We start from the raw sequence: 22,618 nt of genomic DNA, 5'->3' as shown, positions 1-22,618 counted from the left end.
AAATTCAATGAAAAGGGCGCAGGACTTTCTAGCATTACTATAAGAAAACAATGAAAAATAAACATGAAAAAGTTTTTTCAATTGAAAGTAATGAGAAGCATTAAAACTTAAAACGAACAGAGATTATTACGCATATGAGGGGTTCTAAAAATACTCTAGCATAAAGAGCGAGGTATTTGGGAGGAGATAAATACTTCGCTCTTTATGCTAAATTTTTTTTAAATAATTTCAACTATTTATTCTACGGCCTTTCTGATTCAGGGGTCATTCTTAAAGAATTGGGATAAAACAAGATTTAGTGTGAAGAGCGAGGTATTAACGAGGGGACCAACCCCCTCATATATATAATCAAAAATATAAGAATATAAAAGTCTGTTACGTAAGTTAATTCTTAAGTTACGTATTTTTTTTTACTAATAAAAACGTTCGTTAAAAATAAAAGATCTAGTTGCCTTTTTAAGTAACCGAAAAATTGGAGGGCAACTAGACCTCCTTCCCCAACCCTTATTTCTCAAAATCGTCTGATCAAAACTAAGAGAAAGCCATTTAGCCAAAAAAAGAATTAATATGCAAATTTCATTTTTATAATTTATGTACGGAGAGCCAAAATCAGACATGCATTAACTCAAAAACTTTCAGAAATTAAATAAAAAAACAAGTTTTTTTAAATGAAAGTAAGGAGCGACATTAAAACTTAAAACGAACAGAAATTACTCCGTATGTGAGAGGGGCATTTCCTCCTCGACACCCCACTCCTTGCGCTAAAGTTTGATTCTTTCTCGCAACTCTACTTTCTAAAACAATAAAAAACTTTAGCGCAAGGAGCGGGGTGTCGAGGAGGAAAAGCCCCTTTCATATACGGAGTAATTTCTGTTCGTTTTAAGTTTTAATGTCGCTCCTTATTTTCATTTAAAAAAAACTTGTTTTTTTATTTAATATCAGTAAGGAACTTTACGGAAATGATAAGGAAAATGATCAATTGACCAAAAAGCCAATATTTGCACGCTATTACTACTACGGCTATTAAAACTACCACTGCTTCTACCACCGCAGCTGCTACTACTACCACTACCATCGCTAAAACTACTTCTTCTGTTTCTTCTATTTCTGAGTGCTACCAAGCCAGAGGAAATTGAAAAAAAAAATACCTGAGGAAACTTTAATGGGAAAGTTGAACTAAATCAAAACATACAATGCCCATATAGATTGCTTATACGGGCGTGTGAGCAATATCTTTGGAACGGCTTACCGAATCAAGAGGACCCTCTGGGGCATCATGAGTGGGATGTTCAACTCACCAAAAGGCAGCCACTGCTACTGTGATACTAGTACTATCAAGGCTAAATCAATGAAGATACATGTGAGAGAATATTGAGGGCAAATTTGAGTCAAAAGGCACTATATGCATTCAGGTTGTCAAAAGAGTTCATTTTAAGAATTGATTTGTGTATTAAGTTGGAACTCTCAGAGCAAGCTTAAAGAGGAATATCATTTGACCAAAAGGTACTAAGTCCGCACTACTACTAATACTACTACTGGTGCTAGGTTTACTACTACTATCCCCTACTACCCAACCCCCTACTACTACTACCCAACCCCCCATTGCACTTCCTGGCTGAAGGGCCTAGAAACGGAGATCAACACCGCTGGTACGGACTGTAAAGTCTAATGCCGTATCCTTTTTACTACTACTACTATTACTATTATTCCAACTACTACTTATGTTGCAACTACTTGTAATGCTAGGACCGTTAAGATAAAAATTTCAAGGAGCATATGAATATGCAGGTTTTCAAAGTGATCCCAGGCCTAGTGATCCCTAGTGATCCCTAGCATCAGTGATCCCAGGGACCTCCTTAAACAAAGTGAGTTCAAAATCACTTTCAATGCCTTTAACTAAACCCTAGGACTTTTTGGATTTCATTTTCAATATTGAAAAGGGTAGGACAGACTGGGCCGAGACACAGAATTCCGGGACAGCGGTTTTATCAAGGACACAATCATCCTTGCACCAACAGGTTTAACCGGCAGATTTGAAGGTATTGTTAAGGAGGAGGTGAACTGAAGTACAATGCGCCGTCTATATGCAGGTTGTCAAAAGGGTATATCAACAATATCTTAGGAACAATTTCGAGTGTGAAGTGGAAACTTTCAGGGCTTGTTGTAAAGGGTGTTGAACTAACCAAACGACGGTATTTGCATGATAATGCTACTACTTCTGCTCATACTATTACTACTGGTACTACTACTACTACTGCTACTACTACTGCTATCATTATTACTACTCCTTCTACTATCACTGCTACTGAATTTAAGGCTACTAATGTTAATTTTACTGCTGCTACTACTAGTACTGCAACTACTATTACTACTGGTACTAACACTGCTAATACTTACTATCTTCGCTACTATTACTGCTACCAAAGCTAATGGCATTATGGCGAAAATTTGGGGCAATATGGAAACTGTAATTGAAACACGCTGAACTCATATAGGTTGTCAGGAGGACATATCAGCAATGATTTGGGAACAGTTGAGGGTATTTAGTGGAACCTTATTGGTGTGTTGAGGTGATGTTAAAGAAGACAAAAGATGCTATGTGCATGCTGTCGCTAATGGTATCACTGCTACTGAATTTAAGGCTACTAATATTAATTTTTCTGATGCTACTACTAGTACTGCAACTACTATTACTACTGGCACTAACACTGCTAATACTTACTATCTTCGCTACTATTACTGCTACCAAAGCTAATGGCATTATGGCGAAAATTTGGGGCAATATGGAAACTGTAATTGAAACACGCTGAACTCATACAGGTTGTCAGGAGGACATATCAGCAATGATTTGGGAACAGTTGAGGGTATTTAGTGAAACCTTATTGGTGTGTTGAGGTGATGTTAAAGAAAACAAAAGATGCTATGTGCATGCTGTCACTAATGGTACTACTGCTACTATTATTGTTGCTACTACACAAGCTAAGGGTATTTAAGCTGAAGCTTTTAAGGAATGTTAAGGCGGATGATGAACTAAATCATATAATTATACAATATATGAAATTTTTTTTCATAGATGAACCGGCGGCAGGCTCATCTATGAAAAAACTTTTTTTCTAACATATTTAAGATCATTGACAGCCTGTAAAATATTGTCGACAATTCCAAGCTGCTTTCCTTGCAGAAGTCAATGCATACTATTTTCAGTAGCAGCTGAATCACTAGAATTCAGAAATTCCAAGCTTTGATCATTTTCATAGGTCTCAATGCTGTCCGTGCCGTATCGTTCCACCTAAAACTTTGACCTTCTATTGCCATCGTATTCAACTTCGATGCAATAATGCTATAAGCAAGCTTTACTGCAAGATCTGCAGATAAATTATTTCATCACGCATGCCGAATAAAATCTTCTGTTAACAGATTTTTGAATCGTTCCCGAAGAGCTTTTGGATCTGCAAGATTACCAAAAACAAGAATCTATGCGAAAAGTACTCGTATTGCAGAAGGTATCTTGGACAGTGCCGATTCTTCTAGGGCGTCAAACCGCTGTTTATTGTTGAATTCAAGGCCATGAGTCAAGCATGCTTTGTTATATGTGGAATAAACTTCAAAACTTGTTGCATTCTTCACGTGAATTATAAGTACTCGCAAATAGAAGCACTCAGGAAAAGCCACAAAATTTACGTTGTGAATTCGTCCAGTGACACATATTCGACGGATTCTTTGTTCCCATGTGCTGGTATTGCCATTAGATATAGTGTTCAGGCATGTCCCAATGATATAATGTCCCCAATGAGACATTCCTTCTTTTCGTTTGTTTTAACGCCTTGTTGTGTCAAAAATACGCTTACTACATTAAGCCTTGTTGTCCAACATCTACCGATACTTCTTAAGCTTGGCTGATATTTTGCATTAGGTAATGTCCTGACAAATGAACATTTAAACCTTGAACAAAATGACTCCTTTTCTGGATATCATAACTCCCGCTTTCTAGGACTATAATGAAAGAAAGGTTGAGATGGCTAGGCCACGTTCTACGGATGAAGGATGACAGATTACCGAAGATTGTCCTTTTTAGCCAACCGTCTGGGGCTACACGGAAAGCAGGTCGTCCTTGTCTGGGTTAGGAGGATGTCATAAATAAAGATTTGAAGGAAATGGGAACTTCCCAGGAGGGAGTAAAGAGGGAGGCTTTAAATAGATTAGGTTGGAGGAGGAGCGTGCGTAGCTGTGTTGGCCTCAGGCGGCTTGGTGCTGCAGTGAGTTATTAGTAGTAGTAGTAGAACAGTATGCTTCAGTTTGTGCAATGCAGCATCCTTCGACATAGGTTTCTTCTTCATCGTAAGCCATGCAACGTTTATTTTAGACAATCTTTTTTTAGACGATCTTTATTAAAGTCAAATCATGTCCCTTGTAGATGTATTTATTTAGATACTTTACCGGACCTTTGTTTCCTACATATTTGACATTTATGTGACATTGAATATTTTTAGGCATATGAAGATTATATGCGGCAACATGACGATTATCACGAGTAATTCGGCGATTATTAGAATCATTCCGATAAACAGCACGGTCATGTAAAATTTCTTCTTCATTTATTTCGTCTAATTTGGGGTAATAACGACGTCAATTCTTCAGTTTTTCAGCATCCGCCAGAGATGTGACTCATTTTTACTGCTTTGGAAAACCGAAGCGGCACTGGAGTTTTCCATTTTGGTTAATAATTAAACTCATTTGCGGATTTCAATTCACACGGATCATGAATCATCTACTTTAAGACTAATTCTCTTAATAATGGATCGTTGGAATTTGGAATTTCAGTTGAAACAAGATCATCGTTTTGAACTGGATTATGGATTTGATCCTGAGGACTCAAGATCAATAGCAAATGCACATTTGGTAGTCCGCGTTTTTGAAATTCAATCGTATACACATATGCTGCAACCTTTCCAAATATAAGTCCCTTATCAACATGATTGATTACATCGCCAAATTTCAGTTTTGTAATTCGAGTAAGGAGATAGGGACGGTCTAGAGGGGACTGTTCTATAATAGAGTTATCACCAAATTTAATACTTGTAGTTTCTTTAAATTCAGGCCAATAATGATTGCAACTCACAGTAATAAAGAAATGTGGATGTCCAAGTAATGATGACGGTAGTATTACTTTTTCACCAGCTAATGCATCCTGTTTCGAGGCTAAGTCTTTAAGAAGTCGAGTAACACCTGCTTAGTTTTCACCCATAATAGTTTTCTGGTTATATTTTATCCAGTCAATCTCTAGTTATATTTTCATCCAGTCACGAATATCGTTATTAACGAGGTACTGCGGAAAAGTCTTCCACCCAAATGCAAAGCAATAAAACCCATCCGACGCAAGTCGGTTGTCACGGCTTGTACAGAAAGGCTTTTCGTAGGTTTAGGTCAAAAAGTGATACAATACCTAGCCAATTAAAACAGTGTTATATGTGGACGACTTACATAAGATGGTTGAAGTAGCATGGCCCTTGACCATCCTGAAGTTCTAGCTGGATAAGACATTGAGTAGGTAAAGGGATCCACATTATGGTCCATATTTTCTTTTAATATCAAGATTTTTGCCAAGTTGATTTACAACCATTTCATTTGGTGGAAAACTGTGTTCAGCATTAAGAGTAAGAACAGCGCATTCTCTATTACAAGCAGGAGTTGCACGTTTGGAGGCTCCTGTCCCAATAAAGCAGCAAGTTGATTTGCATCATCCTCCACTTCTCGCATGTTTTTGTAACCTTTAACATAGTCGTTAGTGTATTTCAACGTTATTTCCAAGAGATTCATTAGATTACGAGAGGTCCCAGAATTTAAAGGATGTGTGAGGCGTTCCTTAATAGCTTCATTGGGGTCTAAAAAGTACATTTGGTTATATGAAAGTGGCTCAATTTCACCTTCAGAAGTTTTTAATGGATGTCCCGCTAAATTGATTTTGTGGTAAATTTGTCCATTTACTTTAAAGCTAAAGTTGTTCCGACTATTTATGGTTTGATAATCGCTTGGATCAAGATAAAGTTGGATTTCTGTTTGGATCAAACAGAAATCTTGGAAAACACTTAGAGTGGCGAGATCGGGATGATTCTTAATGGGAAGAATAAGCACAAGTTATAGATACGTGATTGACATGATTGGAATAGATATGTCCACTTTGGAGGAGCTGGGGGGGGTGTTAATTTGGAAAAGTTAAAAATATTGAGGAATTTTTAACTTAAGAACGGGTGACCAGATCTTAATGAAATTTGATATTTAGAAGGAACTAATGTCTCTAAGCTGTTATTTCAAATCTCGAACAGATCAGTTGACATTGGGGGGAGTTGGAGGGGGAAACTGGAAATCTTGGAAAACGCTTAGAGTAGAGAAATCGGGATGAAACTTGGTGGGTGGAATAAGCAAATGTCGTAGATACGTGATTGACGTAAACGTACTGGATCCACTCTCTTTGGATTAGTTAGGGGGTGGGGTTCAGTGCTTTGGCAAGTTTGGTGCTTCTGGACGTGCTAAGATGATGCAAATTGGTAGGCATGTCCGGGAGCTGCACAAATTGACTCGATAAAGTCGTTTTCCTCGATTAGACCATCTGGAGGGCTGAAGGGAACGGAAAAAGTAGAAAAAATGGGGTATTCATAACTTACGAGTGGGTGATCGGGTCTTAATGAATTTTGATATTTAGAAGGACCTCTGACTCAGAGCTCTTATTTTAAATCCTGACCAGCATTAAGCCTCCGATTTTTCTTTTAAATCAATCTATTGATTCTTAGAATTTTGCTAGAGCTCATACCATATGAGCTCTTGGCTCGTCCGACCTCGTCACAAGTGCCATATGAGCTCTTAGCTCTTGTTTTAATTTAATTTCTGAACGTTTTTGAATTAATGGTTGTTTTGATTTCGAATCACCACACAAAAATAATTAAAACCAAATTTGTATATTATATTTTTTGCTAAATGACTTTCTCGTAACTTTGATCGGACGATTTTGATAAAAAAAGGGTGGGGGAGGAGGCCTAGTTGCCCTCTAATTTTGGTTGCTTAAAAATGCAACTAGGTTTTTCTTTTACGAGCGTCTTTGTTAGTAAAAAACACACGTGCATTACGAATTAACTCACGTAACGAACTTCTATCCTTGTGTATTTTTATTACTTATATGAGGGGTTTCGCCTCCTCATCAATACCTCGCTCTTCACACTAAAGCTTGAGTTTTGTCCCAAATCTTTAAGAATGACCCCTGAATCACAAAGGTCATAGAATAAATAGTTGAAATTACTTAAAATACTTTAGCGTAAAGAGCAAGGTATTGTGGAGGATACTAGCCCCCTTATGTACGTACTAGCTTATGTTCGTTTTAATACTGCTCATTACTTCCAGTTGGAAAGAAAAATTCTTATTTTTTTTAAAATAACGCTAGTAAATCCTGCGCCCCCTTCATGGAAATTCTCTTCTCTCATGATAAATTCATCCATGGAAGAATCCTCCCAAATAACCCCATCATCCCGACCGATCCCCACCCCAACGCGAAAACGTCACCTAGGCACCCTCCAATTTTTTGGTCACTTAAAAAGGGCACTAGAACTTTTAATTTCCATTGGAATGAGCCCTTTAGCAACATTCTCGGACCACGGGGTCGATACGATTACCCCTGGGAAAAAAAAACACAAACAAATAAACATGCATCCGTGATCTGTCTTCTGGCAAAAAATACAAAATTCCACATTTTCATAGATAGCTGAATCTGATGGTGTTATTTTTGTTAAGATTCTATTACTTTTAAGGGGTGAAATTGAGGGACCAGAGCTTCTTATCCACGTATATGTCTTACCTAAAGGACTGTCTGGGCTTGCGTATAAAGAAGAAGTGTACATGTGTAATCCTTATTCTCCGCGCCCGTTCATAGTTGGAAAAAAAATTTAAATGTGTTCAATTATCACAGCAAGTTTAAATTTTTTGGCTTGTATATAGAGCAGAGTGGATTCTCTCTTTCTTCTCAGTCTTTCTTTTTTGTTTTTATGTATATATATATTTTTATTTTTCTTATAATATATGTTATTTATTATTCATTATTTATTATATTTTATATATTTTTATATATTTTGCTTATTATTTAATATGTATTATTTTTTACAGTTTATATTTTTATCTTCGGTTGTGTGGTGGGCGTTTGTTTCTGTGTTTGTGCTGTTGCATTGGTGATTTCTTTTTTCACTATAGTGTCAATTATAGAAAAACCTCCCAAATAGGCCTAAACACATGACACGAAAGACGGCGGCCTATTGGCACCGTATAGCCCAAGTACAATTTTTAGCACAGAAAATAGGACTCATTTCTATTAATTTTTATCACACTGAGAGAAGCGTGTACAAATTTGATCGAAATTTTCGTGTACAGGGGGCAAAATATAATAAATTATATACTTTATTCATTGGCGTGAAAGGTCCTTAAGAAACTCCGCCCTTTGTTATACCACTGAGTTTTTCAACCGACACATAGGCCAGAAGAGGAGTTTCGTTTGCCTAATACCCTATTATAGACAGTCACGGCACAGACTTTTAAGGGTGATCAATCGATTAGTTCTAAGAAGATACCTGATTGCTTCAAAGTGTGTGCTTTAAAGCTCAAGTTATTTCAGAAGAGGGCTTCTTCAGCAAAGAATTGGTAGATAATTGTCCAGAGTACCTCAATCATGGGTATATTTGGCGTTCGAATCTTTTAAGCGTAGCACTCAGGCTGGACTAGAAACAATACAGGCCTCTTCATGGAGAGAAATTTTGCACATTTTCGCCAAACATTTAAACTTTTAATATGAAAACGTCTTTTAAATCAAGAATTAAAATTTAAAAGCAAAATGAAAAAACAAAAAATCGTAAAGCAGAAAATACTAAAAGATTTCAAGGATCAACCTGGATGCCTCCTGCAGGGTACATGCTTACTAGGACCCATCTTATGTAGGGCTTAACTCAGTAAAGATTTTCTTGGTAATCAGCCTGTGGTAATTTCAAACTTTTCAACTTCATAAACATTCGACATTGTATTGTACCGACAGACCTCCTGCACCTGTTTACGGTCTTCGTGACTGTAGTTCTTCGCCAATGGAGTTAGTTCCCCAAGATCTAGGGGGCTGGGGGCAAAATGTCTTTTTCAAAAGCCAGGAAGAGGTTCTTTTTAGTTTTGTCAAATAAAATACAAGAAAAGACATTATTCGATGAAAATACAATCCAAAAGCACAATTTTTAAAATCTAAGAAGGGGAGATTGTCTCCCCCCTCATTCACACTACTGCTCTTGACAAAGTTTAAAATTCCTATAAGAAGATACAAACTCTTCAATGAATTTACTTCAATTTCCATACAGTTGTGGACGATACATGAAATGTAGTGGGATAAATTTAGATAAATTTATATAAAAAAAAAATATATTAGAATATTGCCCCAATCTTCCTCACCTGGTATCCTTATCCTTCTTCCTATCGGCACCCTACATCCTTACGATCTTATGACTGTAGTCCTCCCCTTGGACTACAGCATCAAAACACAGAAACATATGGAGGCAAAATTTTTCGACCAATTCAAATAGAAAAAAGTATTTTCAATAAAAATAATCCCGAAAAGGTATCTAAGAGAGGAGGGGGGGTAGAATACCCCTCCTCCTAATTGATGATTCTGCTCTTATCAAAGTAGAAAATCCCCTAATTATGAAAAAGTCGCCCCCTGTTGTGCCAGTTCACATTAAGGGGGATGGGCAAAATGTATTTTACAGAATTTAGAAGACAACAAATTTAAAGGGCAAGTTTCCCCTCCCTCACAGTTGGCACCTTCGTATCCACATCGTTAACCGGCCACCCTTAATCAGCTCTTAAATATTTTCAGTTTCACCACAATAATCAGCACAAATCCCAAATCCAGGTGCAAAGCAAGAGTTAGACATTTTCGACGGTGATTAATTCCTTTAATTAGTTTTGTAGTTTTGCCAGATCGCCTTGGCAATAGGATTGTTGATAAGCTGAAATCCTGTTCATAATCCGGGCAGAGACAGGTATCTGCGCCATGCAATTTTCTCTAATCCCCAAGGCTTATCCGTCCCATGCTAAGCTTCAAATAGCTGCTGTCTAGTGTACAAAGAGTAACCGAGTTGGAAACGTTTTGTGGATTAGGATTTTTCATATTTTGTCTATTGAGTATTTTATAACTATTGTTTTCTTCTTTGATCAATTTTTAAGGGTTTATGCTTTAGTGTGATTAGTTTTGGTGTGGAATATTTTTGGGAGTGTCAGGATCTTATTCAGATCTGATGTTTTGTATTCAATGTTAGCCTGCAAGAATATTTTAAAGTTAGCATAGCCTAGAAGATTGACTAGGCAACTTTACGCTTGGCTTTCTGAGACATTGCAGTTTGGCTGTTTTGGATTCTATTTTGATTTGACACCATAGTAGGCTAATTATACACCAAAATTCCTCCTGTAAATTAAACACCATAATAACAAAGGAGTAGCACCATTATATTATCTTTTGAACACTCTTACTAAATAGCTGATGATTTTTGCTATAGTGAGGATTGCTTCCCTCTCCTCCCACTAGCAGGGGGCGATAATGTACGAAATTTAAGGGGGCAAAAATTTTTGCTCCCTTAACTCTATGTAAAGGTGTGCCCCCCTCTCTTATTGTTGCCCTTGGTTTCTAATGGGGATGGTTTTTTTTTGTATCTTACGGCTATATTTGGTCCCGCTAGGGAGATGTTGGAACAGGGGAGGGGGGTAATTCACAAAACTATAGGGGGCAGCATGGATTTTGCTTTATATTTAATGAAGATACTAAAGAGGCATTTCAAACTCTAGGATTGGGAAGATTTAGTTTTTTCCGATTTTTTTTATGAGAATTCCATAAAAAGTATTTTCACCCCCTCCCTCTAATTGGTGTCCTGTGGCGAGGTGATGGGGAGGGCTGGAATCGTCATAGTAGCGAGAAGTGTGTTAGGATAGTGTTAAATGGGGGATAAAATGGCACTACTCTTTTTGTTGTTTTAGTGTTTCCTTCATCGGAGTAGTCAGGGCGCATAGTCACTTAAACCTTTTTGGATGCTGTTTTCCTAATTCACCACCTCCAGCTGGGAGAGTGATGCGTGGTTGGAGGCAAATCCCACAACGCTTGCTGTGTTTTCTCCTCCAGATTTCCTCAGGTGTCCATTTGGAGCTGGTTCGACTCTGGTTGAGCTTAGAGAGTAACACCGCTGAACTCCGTTCTAGACCAAGTAATTTACGAAACCAGGACTCGAACCTTTGCCCTTTGCCCTTACAAACTAGGATTCCAAGTCCTAGGCGCTAACCACTTGGCTAGTACGGCCAAGGGTATAATTACCCAAAATCTTTCTTGGACTAAAGTACGTCATCGATTAATTGGGTAAGATTAGGCCTGTTCGGAATAATTATGTCAGGTATCTGTATGTGTTTGGATCCATTGGTTCTTGAGGTTTTTAATACTATTGAAAACTAGATCAGAAATATTGACGATCGTACTCAAAACCCGACAAAATTACTTGTTGATCTAATTATTCTCTCCTGGATGAAATGATTTTTCTGTTTTGAATAGGGTTGTTATGCTGTAGCGTGTTCTTTTATTTTATTTTGGGTACCAAAGTTACTTTATATCATCTTCTGAAGTAATTTGCCTTTTTTGGGGCGTTCATTCTTTTTTTTTTTACCTTTTTCTCGTTAGCAAATCATTCTCAATTCAATTTGAAAAAAAAGAACGACCCAGCAAATCAGCAAGTTTGGGATATAAAAAGCTATATCTTGGCTGGGGGGGGGTAGGTATGCAATTAAACTCGAATCTAAGAGTTTTTAGTTCAGAAGAGGGAATAAAGTGAACTAACACCATATTTGACGCTTGAAAAACCATCCCAGGCAACAATTTAGGCTATGGGTTCGCTCCTGAAACTCTAATTTTCGAACTCAGTTAGGTCCTCTCTTAACTCAACTACTTTCGAAGCTGGTTAGATGCACCTCATCTAGAATCACCACCCCCTAATAAATGTACCACCCCCTAATAAATGTACCACCCCCTAATCTATTAATGCACCACCCCCTAATAAATGCTTGATGCATGGTGTGTTATAATGAAACATGTTTTACATGTTTTTATTTAATTAAAATCCCTCAAAATCTACTCAGAGTTTTCTCTCCCTTCCATGATATATTCCCACTTTCTTCAAATCTTCTCCTATAACCGTTTCTTGCTCAATCCAAAGGTGTTCTGCCATCGTTTTTTACCCCAGCTTACCATCCTTCAGCCCATTATATGTAAAGCCTACCCTAACTTAACCTAAACTCCTAACCATCTTATCCTTTTTTTCCCTATACATATAGACTTTGTGTTGAACTCGATTTTTTGTACATCCTCTCCTTCGATATTTAGTTTTTCAAGCGAGTATATAAAAATATTTAATATAACCTACTTGCATATTCACCTAAAACATATCTTACATATTTGCTCCATCCTTTTTGAGGCACCCATGTTAAGCAATCCTCATTACATTCTACCACTTTTTCAACTGCAACACATACCCTAAGTCATGGTTGTCTTCCTTTTTAAATTTCACTATATTCTTTACTGAGATTACATAAAAAAAACTAGTTTTTTTAACTGAAAGTAAGGAGCGACATTAAAACTTAAAACGAACAGAAATTACTCCGTATATGAAATGGGTTGTCCCCTCCGCTCTTTACGCTAAAGTTTGACTCTTTGCCAAAATTCTGCTTTTTAAAACAATTAAAAACTTTAGCGTAAAGAGCAAGGGATTGCGGAGGGGACAACCCATTTCATATACGGAGTAATTTCTGTTCGTTTTAAGTTTTAATGTCGCTCCTTACTTTCAGAATTTTTGAATTAATGCATGTTTTATTTTGGCTCTATACACATAAATTATTAAAATGAAATTTGCATATTAATTCCTTTTTTGGCTAAATGGCTTTCTCTTAGTTTTGATCAGACAATTTTGAGAAATAAGGGGTGGGGAAAGCCTAGTTGCCCTACAATTTTTCGGTTACATAAAAAAGCAACTATAAATTTTAATTTTTAACGAATGTTTTTATTAGTAAAAAATATACGTAACTTAAGAATTAGCTTACGTAACAAACTTTTATATTCTTAAATTTTTATTATGTATATGAGGGGGTTTGTACCCTCGTTAATACCTCGCTCTTTGCACTAAATTGTAGGTTTTGTCCCAATTCTTTAAGAATGACCCCTGAATCTGAGAGGCCGTAGAGTAAATAGTTGAAATTACTAAAATTACTATAGCATAAAGAGCGAGGTATTTATCTCCTCCTAAATACCTCGCTCTTTATGCTGAAGTATTTTTAGAACCCCTCATATTCGTAATAATCTCTTTTCATTTTAAGTTTCAATAATAATCCTTGCTTTCAATTGAAAAAAACTTTTCCATGTTTATTTTTTCATTGTTTTTTTATAGTAATTTTAGAAAATCCTGCGCCCTTTTCATTGAATTTCTGGTCCCCCATGACATATTTCTCCAAGGAAAGATCCTCCCACATAGCTCCCTTCCCTCAACCCCACCCCCAAAACCAAAAAAAAATTCCCTGAAAACGCTGTACACTTCCCAGTAACCATTATTATATGTAAACACTGGCCGAAGTTTGTAACTTACAGCCCCTCCCCCAGGGACTGTGGGGGAGTAAGTCATTCCCAAAGACATAGTTATTATGGTTTTTGACTATGCAGAACAAAATGGCTATCTCAAAATTTTGATCCGTTGACTTTGGAGAAAAATGAGCGTGGGAGGGGGCCTAGGTGCCCTCCAATTTTTTGGGTCACTTAAAAGGGCACTAGACTTTTCATTTCCGTTAGAATGAGCCCTCTTGCGACATTCTAGCACCACTTGGTCGATACGATGACCCCTGGGAAAAAAAAAAACAAATAAACACGCACCCGTGATTCGTCTTTTGGCAAAAAATACGAAGTTCCACATTTTCGTAGATAGGAGCTCGAAACTTCTACAATAGAGTTCTCTGATACGCTGAATCTGATGGTGTGATTTTCGTTAAGATTCTATGACTTTTAGGGGTTGTTTCTCCCTATTTTTTAAAATAAGGCAAATTTTCTCAGGCTCGTAACTTTTGATGGGTAAGACTAAACTTGATTAAACTTATGTATTTAAAATTAGCATTAAAATGCAATTCTTTGATATAGCTATTGATATCAAAACCCCATTTTTAGAGTTTTGGTTGCTATTGAGCCGGGTCGCTCCTTACTACAGTTCGTTACCACGAACTGTTTGAAAGAAAATAATTCGGTATTTCGGGGCTTCCGACATTATTGCTCCTTTGCGAAAGTTAGGCTCTAAATTGGAAAAGGATTATATTTTTTCTCTGGGCCCCTTCCACCTCTTAGTTTGTTTATTTTCCCGTTAGTTTTCACCTGTTTTCGCTTTATAGTTGTGTTATCTCTTAGCAGTTCTTTCGTTAGTTGAGTTATGGTTGTGGTATATATGTTTTATCGCTCGTATAGTTGTGTTATTTTCAAATTATACTCCATAATAGAGAGGCTCTGAACACCCAGCATTGTATAACGTCCTGAAAACGTCTGTACACTTCCCAATAACCATTATTATATGTAAACACTGGTCGAAGCTTGTAACTTGCAGCCCCTCCCCCAGGGACTGTGGGGGAGTAAGTCATCCCCAAAGACATAGTTATTATGGTTTTCGACTATGCTGAACAAAATGGATATCTCAAAATTTTGATCCGTTGACTTTGGGAAAAAATGAGCGTGGGAGGGGGCCTAGGTGCCCTCCAATTTTTTTGGTCACTTAAAAAGGGCACTAGAACTTTTTATTTCCGTTAGAATGAGACCTCTTGCTGCATTCTAGGACCACTTGGTCGATACAATGACCCCTGGAAAAAAAAAAAAAAAAAAAAAACAAACAAATAAACACGCACCCGTGATTTGTCTTCTGGCAAAAAATACAAAATTCCACATTTTTGTAGATAGGAGCTTGAAATTTCTACAGTAGGGTTCTCTGATACGCTGAATCTGATGGTGTCATTTTCGTTAAGATCCTATGACTTTTAGGGGGTGTTTCCTATTTCCCTATGTTCCCTATTTTCCTAAATAAGGCAAATTTTCTCAGGCTCGTAACTTTTGATGGGTAGAACTAAACTTGATGAAACTTATATATTTAAAATCAGCATTAAAATGCGATTCTTTTGATGTAGCTATTGATATCAAAATTCAATTTTTTAGAGTTTTGGTTACTATTGAGCCGGATCGCTCCTTACTACAGTTCGTTACCACGAACTGTTTGAAATCCTAGTACATATATGCAGGTAAAACCATCCACCCGTTCAATGTTCTCATAACCTTACCTCGCTTTTCAATTCTCATTTTTTTCCTATTCCAAGCGGCGGAGTCCTATTTACCTTTATTTGCAAATGAAGGGGGGCCCAGTTTAAAAATATGCATGCACCAGATGGCTTACGCCACGCTCATGTGCCACTGAGATGTAAAACAGATAAAGATAAGAAAGAGATAAAAGAAAGAGACAAAGATAAGGTGTTTATTTAAAAGAATTTCTATCACAAGCCCAAAGGGCAGAATTCGAATGCAGAGAGTGGGTAGTTTTGTATTCTGCTATTTATCCTGGTTTCTGAAAACACCAGAAAATTCATTCATTTCAGCAAGATTTTCCCAAAGAAACCAAAATCATCTGCATAATCTAAATGCCTGATAACCGAAATGGCCTAATAATTTATGTAATTTATATGGCTTGATTTAACACATGATTACACAATTTTCTTAAACATTTTATTTTGGTGCTAAATTAATTCTAAGTTCAATGAGGTCATGACTCAAATATAGTAAGCAAGGCCGTATCCAGGGGGAGGGCGGGTAGGGGGCTTGAACACCCACCCCCGAAATGTTATTCCGACTCGTAAAGTACGTAACAAAAATGAATAACAAATTATTGATGTATCGCTCCCCCGCAACAGAAAATCTTGGATACGGCCCTGATAGTACGACTTGCTCAATATAATGAAGTTAAGTCAGATGTAGCCTATGCACATGATTTTTTGGGGGGGAGGGGGCGGTTGAGTGGCAAGATTTTTAAAAATTAAAAAAATGTTGACTAATATGGAAATTATGCGAAAACTGTAAGAATCATGAATAGTCAGAGAAAGGAAATGGCTTCACGTACCTGCGCACGTGACTGCATTAGTACTTTTTTTTCTAATTTAATTAATTTACAAAAAAATTATGTGAGTACAATGATATCATATGGTGTATTTTTAATATTGTTCTTATCACTCATTTATTAATTTTTTATTTGTTACAAGAATTATTCGCCTATTTAAAATAAATAAAAACTAAGAGGTTTGTGGTCAAAAATATTTCGCTGTTATCCTGCGTTAAAAAAAAAGGTTTAGCGACGATTATGCTTCCATCAGAATAGCATTGCTAGTATTGGGTTTGGTTAAATTATTACAATCGCGTATTAAGCTATAGATATGAATCAAAATGACCTTATGCTAGTGGTGGAGGGGGAACTCCATACCCCGTAACGAAACCATTCTAATCCCTACTGGTCTTCGATAGGAATTATCCTATCTTCAAAACAATAGAGCCTACTTTTAGTTGTGGTATCAAAGTTTGGCCGCAAAATTGTTATCTGCAAAAACGATTCTTTATACACCCAAGATTAATTTTTGCCAGGTTTTGCTATAAAATAATGTCAATCAAGACCCAACTTGAGGTAGGGTTATTTCATTCCATTGTATTGAATTCCACCCGCAAAGCTCCACTCATCAAAGGTCAACCCAATAAAAACCCATGCATCTTTTTCTTAACACAATTCATCAAAAGCAGAATCCAAGCCTTTCAAAAGTCAACCCACAGAAAATTCAACTTGTGTAAGGTCTAAACTGTCAAAAGTCAACCTACACAACAATCAAACCAGAAAAATTCAGCCTAAATTTTTCGGAAAGCTAGGAGTTCAATGTTTTGAAATTGGTGTTAAATTTTGGGTGCCCGACCACTGACTGACCGTATCTCAAACAGTAAGTTGTGTGAAAAGTGTAATTCAATCCTACTTTCTAGGGTTATAATGAGAGAAAGGTTAAGACGGCTAGGGCACATTCTGCGGATGAAGGATTGTCCTTGTTGGCCAACCGTCCGAGGCCAAACAATAAGCCGGTCGTCCCCGATTGGGGCGGGAGGATCGGAAGGAAAGATTCAAGGGAAATGGGGGCTTCCTGAGAGGGTATAAAGAGGGGGGATTTGAACAGGTTGAGATGGAGGAGGAGCGTGCGTAGCCGCGTTGGTCTCAGGTGGCTGGGTTCTGCAGTGAATTGTTACTAGTAGTAGTATAGATAGATAAGATAGATAAATTTAAAGCCAAATATACGGCCATGAACACAGTACAATCACAAACTTTTATAAGCGATCATCATAAAACTCTGAAATGAATTGCTACATTGACCTAATAATAGTAACACATATAGTTTCCAAACACATAATTTTGAAAACACATAGAAAACATATATAGTTTTAGAATCTCTCAAAATACCTTCTCCCTTTGCTTTGGCAGAGAGACAGATGAGCGATCTTTTTTTGGATATATCAAGTAAAAAAAAACAAAAAAAACGGGAATCACAAATATTTATCATTTCGCTTATTGAAGAAGGGACAAAATACCCACATAATATGTAAAGCCCAGGACTGCAGATACATACCCCCCAATCTCTCCAGAACCCAAAACTGTAAATACTGTTCCGACTCCTGTTTTTTCTTGAGTGAATTAAGAATCTCATTTTAATTTGGCATTGTACGACTGTAAAATATATGAATCGCTTATTTTTTTAGTTTGTAATACTGTTTACAGTCTTGGAAAATGTTTAGGGGGATGGGCCCAAAGACCTCCGTGCATACGGGCCTGGCGCTAAGAACACGTAAAATTAGTTACTTAAAAAATATATTGACAAGGAATTGGTCTTAAAACATCTAGGGCTCGTTCTTGGATGACATATAACAAATCTTAATTGCTTATCAAGTTCTGGATGAAACAGTAAGCATACTTCATGAATTGAGATAGTCTTGCTACAACTTGGTAGCAGCATCAAGGCCGTATCCAGGGAAGGGGTTAGGCCCCCCCCCCGAAGTGTTTGTCCGACCCGTAAAAGATAGCAAAAATGCTTATAAATAAATTTCTGGAGTGTTTTGTAGAGTTTTTTGTAAACCCCCCTCCTGAAAACGTAAATGTAATGAATTTAGCAGGCGCAATTTTCAGTCGTATCCGCAAAAAAAGGCCAATTTTTCCAAAGTCTGGGGGAGGAAGGCCTGTTTGTAATTTTAATTAAGTTCCAGGAACTGTTCGCGATTTCTCAATTATTCTTGAAAAGTGTCTTGGGGGATGGGCCATAAGGCCCCCTGAGTACTATTCATAATATAAAATTCATATATAATAATTTCGAAAAAAAAACGTTGACACGCCACCAGTCTTAAAAACATCTTTGAGTCATCTTTGGCTCACCTTTAATGATGATAATGACGTATCAAATTTTGGATTAAAGCAGAAAAGTGCCTCGTTCGTTCATACCCATTCTTATTCCCAATCAGCCTAATTCAAATGAATCAGAGGTCAAGCTCTTTATCTTGACTTTGAAAAAGACTTCCCAAGAAATTATTGAGTGATGTTTAGTTATCCATTTGGTAAAAAAAAAACAAAAATGTATATTATTAAGAAAAAGGTTTTGATTATTGAAAAGATGGAAAAAGGCAGAAGAATGGTAAATATGGCTTATTGATTTCGAGTTCCAAGAAGCACAATTTTGAATATTCTGAAGATGAAGGAGGAACTTCTAAGATAACGATATCATCAAAGTGAGTACAAAAACATAAAAATTAGAAAAATATGGTGTTTTTTTGAAATCGTAAAAATTTGGATTTATACTTTCCCGAATCCAAAGGCCCTTTGCGTTAGATATTGAGTCATGTCAGGCACGTACAGGAGGGGGGGGGGAGTACTTTTTATAATATGTGTATCTCAATTGCATATGCGTTGGACCAGTGTCCATCCCTCTGAAACCTCCTGAACTGTATCATTTTCTCTGTAATTTCCCCCGTCTGTATTTTTCATGTGCTTGACCTTTTTTGTATTGATATTTTGTCACCGCGTCAACATCTTTGAGTCATCTTTGGCTCACCTTTAATGATGATACTGACGTATCAAATTTTGGATTAAAGCAGAAAAAGTGCCTCGTTCGTTCATACCCATTCTTATTCCCAGTCAGCCTAATTCAAATGAATCAGAGGTCAAGCTCTTTATCTTGACTTTGAAAAAGACTTCCCAAGAAATTATTGAGTGATGTTTAGTTATCCATTTGGTAAAAAAAAAACAAAAATGTATATTATTAAGAAAAAGGTTTTGATTATTGAAAAGATGGAAAAAGGCAGAAGAATGGTAAATATGGCTTATTGATTTCGAGTTCCAAGAAGCACAATTTTGAATATTCTGAAGATGAAGGAGGAACTTCTAAGATAACGATATCATCAAAGTGAGTACCAAAACATAAAAATTAGAAAAATATGGTGTTTTTTTGAAATCGTAAAAATTTGGGTTTATACTTTACCGAATCCAAAGGCCCTTTGCGTTAGATATTGAGTCATGCCAGGCACGTACAGGAGGGGGGGGGGGGAATACTTTTTATAATATGTGTATCTCAATTGCATATGCGTTGGACCAGTGTCCATCCCCCTGAAACCTCCTGAACTTTATCATTTTCTCTGTAATTTCCCCCGTCTGTATTTTTCATGTGCTTGACCTTTTTTGTATTGATATTTTGTCACCGCGTCCAAAATATCATACCCTTAGGCATAAGGCCGTATCCAGGAGTTTTGTTCGGGAGTGGGGTTTAGAAAAAAAAACTCTACGAAACGTACTAAAAATTTTGTTTGTATGTATTTTTGTTACATCTTTACGACTCGGGCGAAAATTCAGGAGTGGGGGGAACTAAAACCCGGTACCCCTTTCCCCCTGGATACGACCTTGAATAGGTAAATTTCTGCGCTATTATCTGGCTCCCTTATAACTGCATCAAATTTACTTTTAGTCGTTGATGCTTCTGGAGTGCACAAACTGCCCTAGTTCAAAAGCCATTCTTAAATTCAATAAAACAGGTAATTAAATAAAAGAAACTTCATTTTCAAAATGGACTAAACAATAGAAAATATGTTCTCTGGAGAATCTATGAATGTTAACGAAAGCAGTGGCACAAAACAGGTTCGGCTTTACGTAACATAGCTATCAGTGTGAGCTAATAAGCTATTAAAAAAAAACAAATTTTTAAATTGAAAGTAAGGAGCGACATTAAAACTTCAAACGAACAGAGATTTAGTCTGTATATGAAAAGGCTGTCCCCTCCTCAACGCCCTGCTCTTACGCTAAAGTTTGACTCTTTCTCACAACTCTACTTTTAAGAACAATAAAAAACTTTAGCGTAAAGAGCGGGACGTTGAGGAGGGGACACCTTTTTTTTATATGGACTAATTTCCGTTCGTTTTAAGTTTTAATATCGCTTCTTACTTTCCGTAATATAAAACTTGTTTTCTTTTATTTAATTTCTCAACATTTTAATTTAATGCAGGTTTTGAATTTGGCTAGCCGTGCATGAATAATTAAAACAAAATTCGCATATTGATTTTACCTTTTTAAACTTAAAATAACCTTGTAATAACATAAGTTTAGTTTATGTTTCAGCTATTTAAGAATGACTCCTGAATCACAAAGGCTGTTTAATTAGAATAATAACCTCTTTTAAAAGTTAAAAAAAACTTGAATTGGAAAATTCACTCCCTGGAAACTTCCCTCCCCATGGAAAATGATCCCCGTTGAAAATCCCACCAGAAGAAAATTTGCCCCACCCCACCCGAAAAATGTATGCATACTTCCCAATAACAAATATTATATGCGAATAATGGGCAAGTTTTGTAACTTGAGGGACTTTCTCCAGGGGTTGTGGGGCTCACGATATATCCAAAGGCATAGTTATTCTGCCTTTCAACTAAGCTGAACAAAATTGTTATCTCAAAATTTTTATCGACGATTTTGAGAAAAAAGGAGGCTTAGGAGAGGCCCTAATTGCCCTCCAATTTTGCGGTCACTTTAAAAGGACACTAGAAATTTTAATTTTCGTTCGACTGATCCCTCTCCAAATATTCTTGCACCACTGGGTCGATATGATAACCCCTGGGAAAAAAATATCAACACGCGTCCTTTATCTTTCCTCTGGCAATAATACAAATTTCTACATTTTTGTAGATAGGAGCTTGAAACCTCTGCAGTAGAGTTCTCTGATACGCTGAATCTGATGGTGCAATTTTTTATTAAAGTTCTATGACTTTGAGGGAGGGGGGGGGGTGTTTCCCCCTTTTTTGAAAATAATGCAAAACTTCTTAGGATCGTAATCTTTAATGGGTAGGACTAAACTTAATGAAAATTATATATTTGAAATCCGCATAAAATCTAATTCTTTTGATATTTCCATTGGTATCAAAATTCCGTTTTTTAGAGTTTTGGTTACTATTGAGCCGGGTCGCTTCTTAAATCGGCACCCCCTTCATGGAAAATTCCATTGACCCATGAAAAATTCCTCCATGGAAAGATCCTCCGATGTAACCCCCTCCCCCGCCCCCGCCCACCAGAAAAAATTCTCTTCACCCATGAAAAATTCCTCCATGGAAAGATCTTGCCACGTAACCCTCACCCCGAACCCCCTCCTCCAGAAAAATTCCCCCTGAAAATGTATGTATACTTTGCAATAGCCAATACTATAAGGGGGAATACGGGTTGAACGGAGTACTAAGTTTAAAATGATTTTTGTTAAATAGAAGGAGTCAATATAAAAGGCTACAAAATTTCATAAAAGTTCATTGTATTGTTCTAATGAGAGTTTCACATTCATATTGTAAAAAGTTAAAAAAATTGTTATTTATTTAATTAAAATACAAAATAGTTCAAATTCCCCGCTCTGCACAGTATCCGGGGCAGAACGGAGTGGTAGTTAAAACAGTATATCTAAATAAGTAAAACTGTTATTTGGCTACTTATTTATTTTGATTAAAGGAACAAAACTTTTTTAAACCTCTTCTTTCATCAAATTAATCTGGTTCTGATTAATTGAATTGATTAATTAATCTAATTTTGATTATTTAAATTAAGTATCTAACCTGATTAAGAAAACTAAAACTATAATTTGGCTCTTTATTCATTTTGCTTAAGGAAATAAAACTAGTTTAAATACATTCTTTCATGAAATTAATCTCATTCTGAATTACAAAATTCACATACAAGGATAGCCTCATCGTTCTCGCTATCAATTCCTGCACAGGAATTGTTTGCCAATTTTTTTTACATATGGAACAGACAACCCTCAGTTGATCTTCAGTAAAGCTCACAAAAATATAAATATTCACTGTCGAAAACTCGTCAGAATCATTGCCATAAGTTTCGGGTTATGTCTTTATCTTCTTGTTTTCTTTCGTCGAATTTCTTTACTCTTTCAGGCCCTTCCCCTTTGTTGTTAGAATTTCCAT

At 36.6% G+C, this 22,618-nt stretch overlaps 1 protein-coding gene across 4 annotated transcripts in view; it reads left to right on the top strand.

The window, feature by feature from the left end:
* The window catches only part of LOC136031631 (homeobox protein dve-1-like), a 128,771-nt gene that overhangs the window by 20,181 nt on the left and 85,972 nt on the right, over positions 1-22,618 (top strand). The window contains exon 1 of one of the 4 annotated variants that reach the window (XM_065711273.1): positions 10,108-10,194. The exons of 2 other annotated variants lie outside the window; for them this stretch is intronic. The gene's annotated coding sequence lies outside the window, so the exon portion shown is untranslated. Of the gene's footprint in view, positions 1-10,107; positions 10,195-19,061; positions 19,582-22,618 lie in introns of those variants that run through there. One more of the 4 variants, XM_065711274.1, reaches the window with a different exon arrangement.

The sequence above is a fragment of the Artemia franciscana genome, chromosome 10 (assembly GCF_032884065.1).
Source record: "Artemia franciscana chromosome 10, ASM3288406v1, whole genome shotgun sequence".
Lineage (NCBI taxonomy): Eukaryota > Metazoa > Arthropoda > Branchiopoda > Anostraca > Artemiidae > Artemia > Artemia franciscana.
The sequence above is the reverse complement of the archived record's forward strand: the minus strand, read 5'-3'. Positions and strand labels throughout refer to the sequence as shown.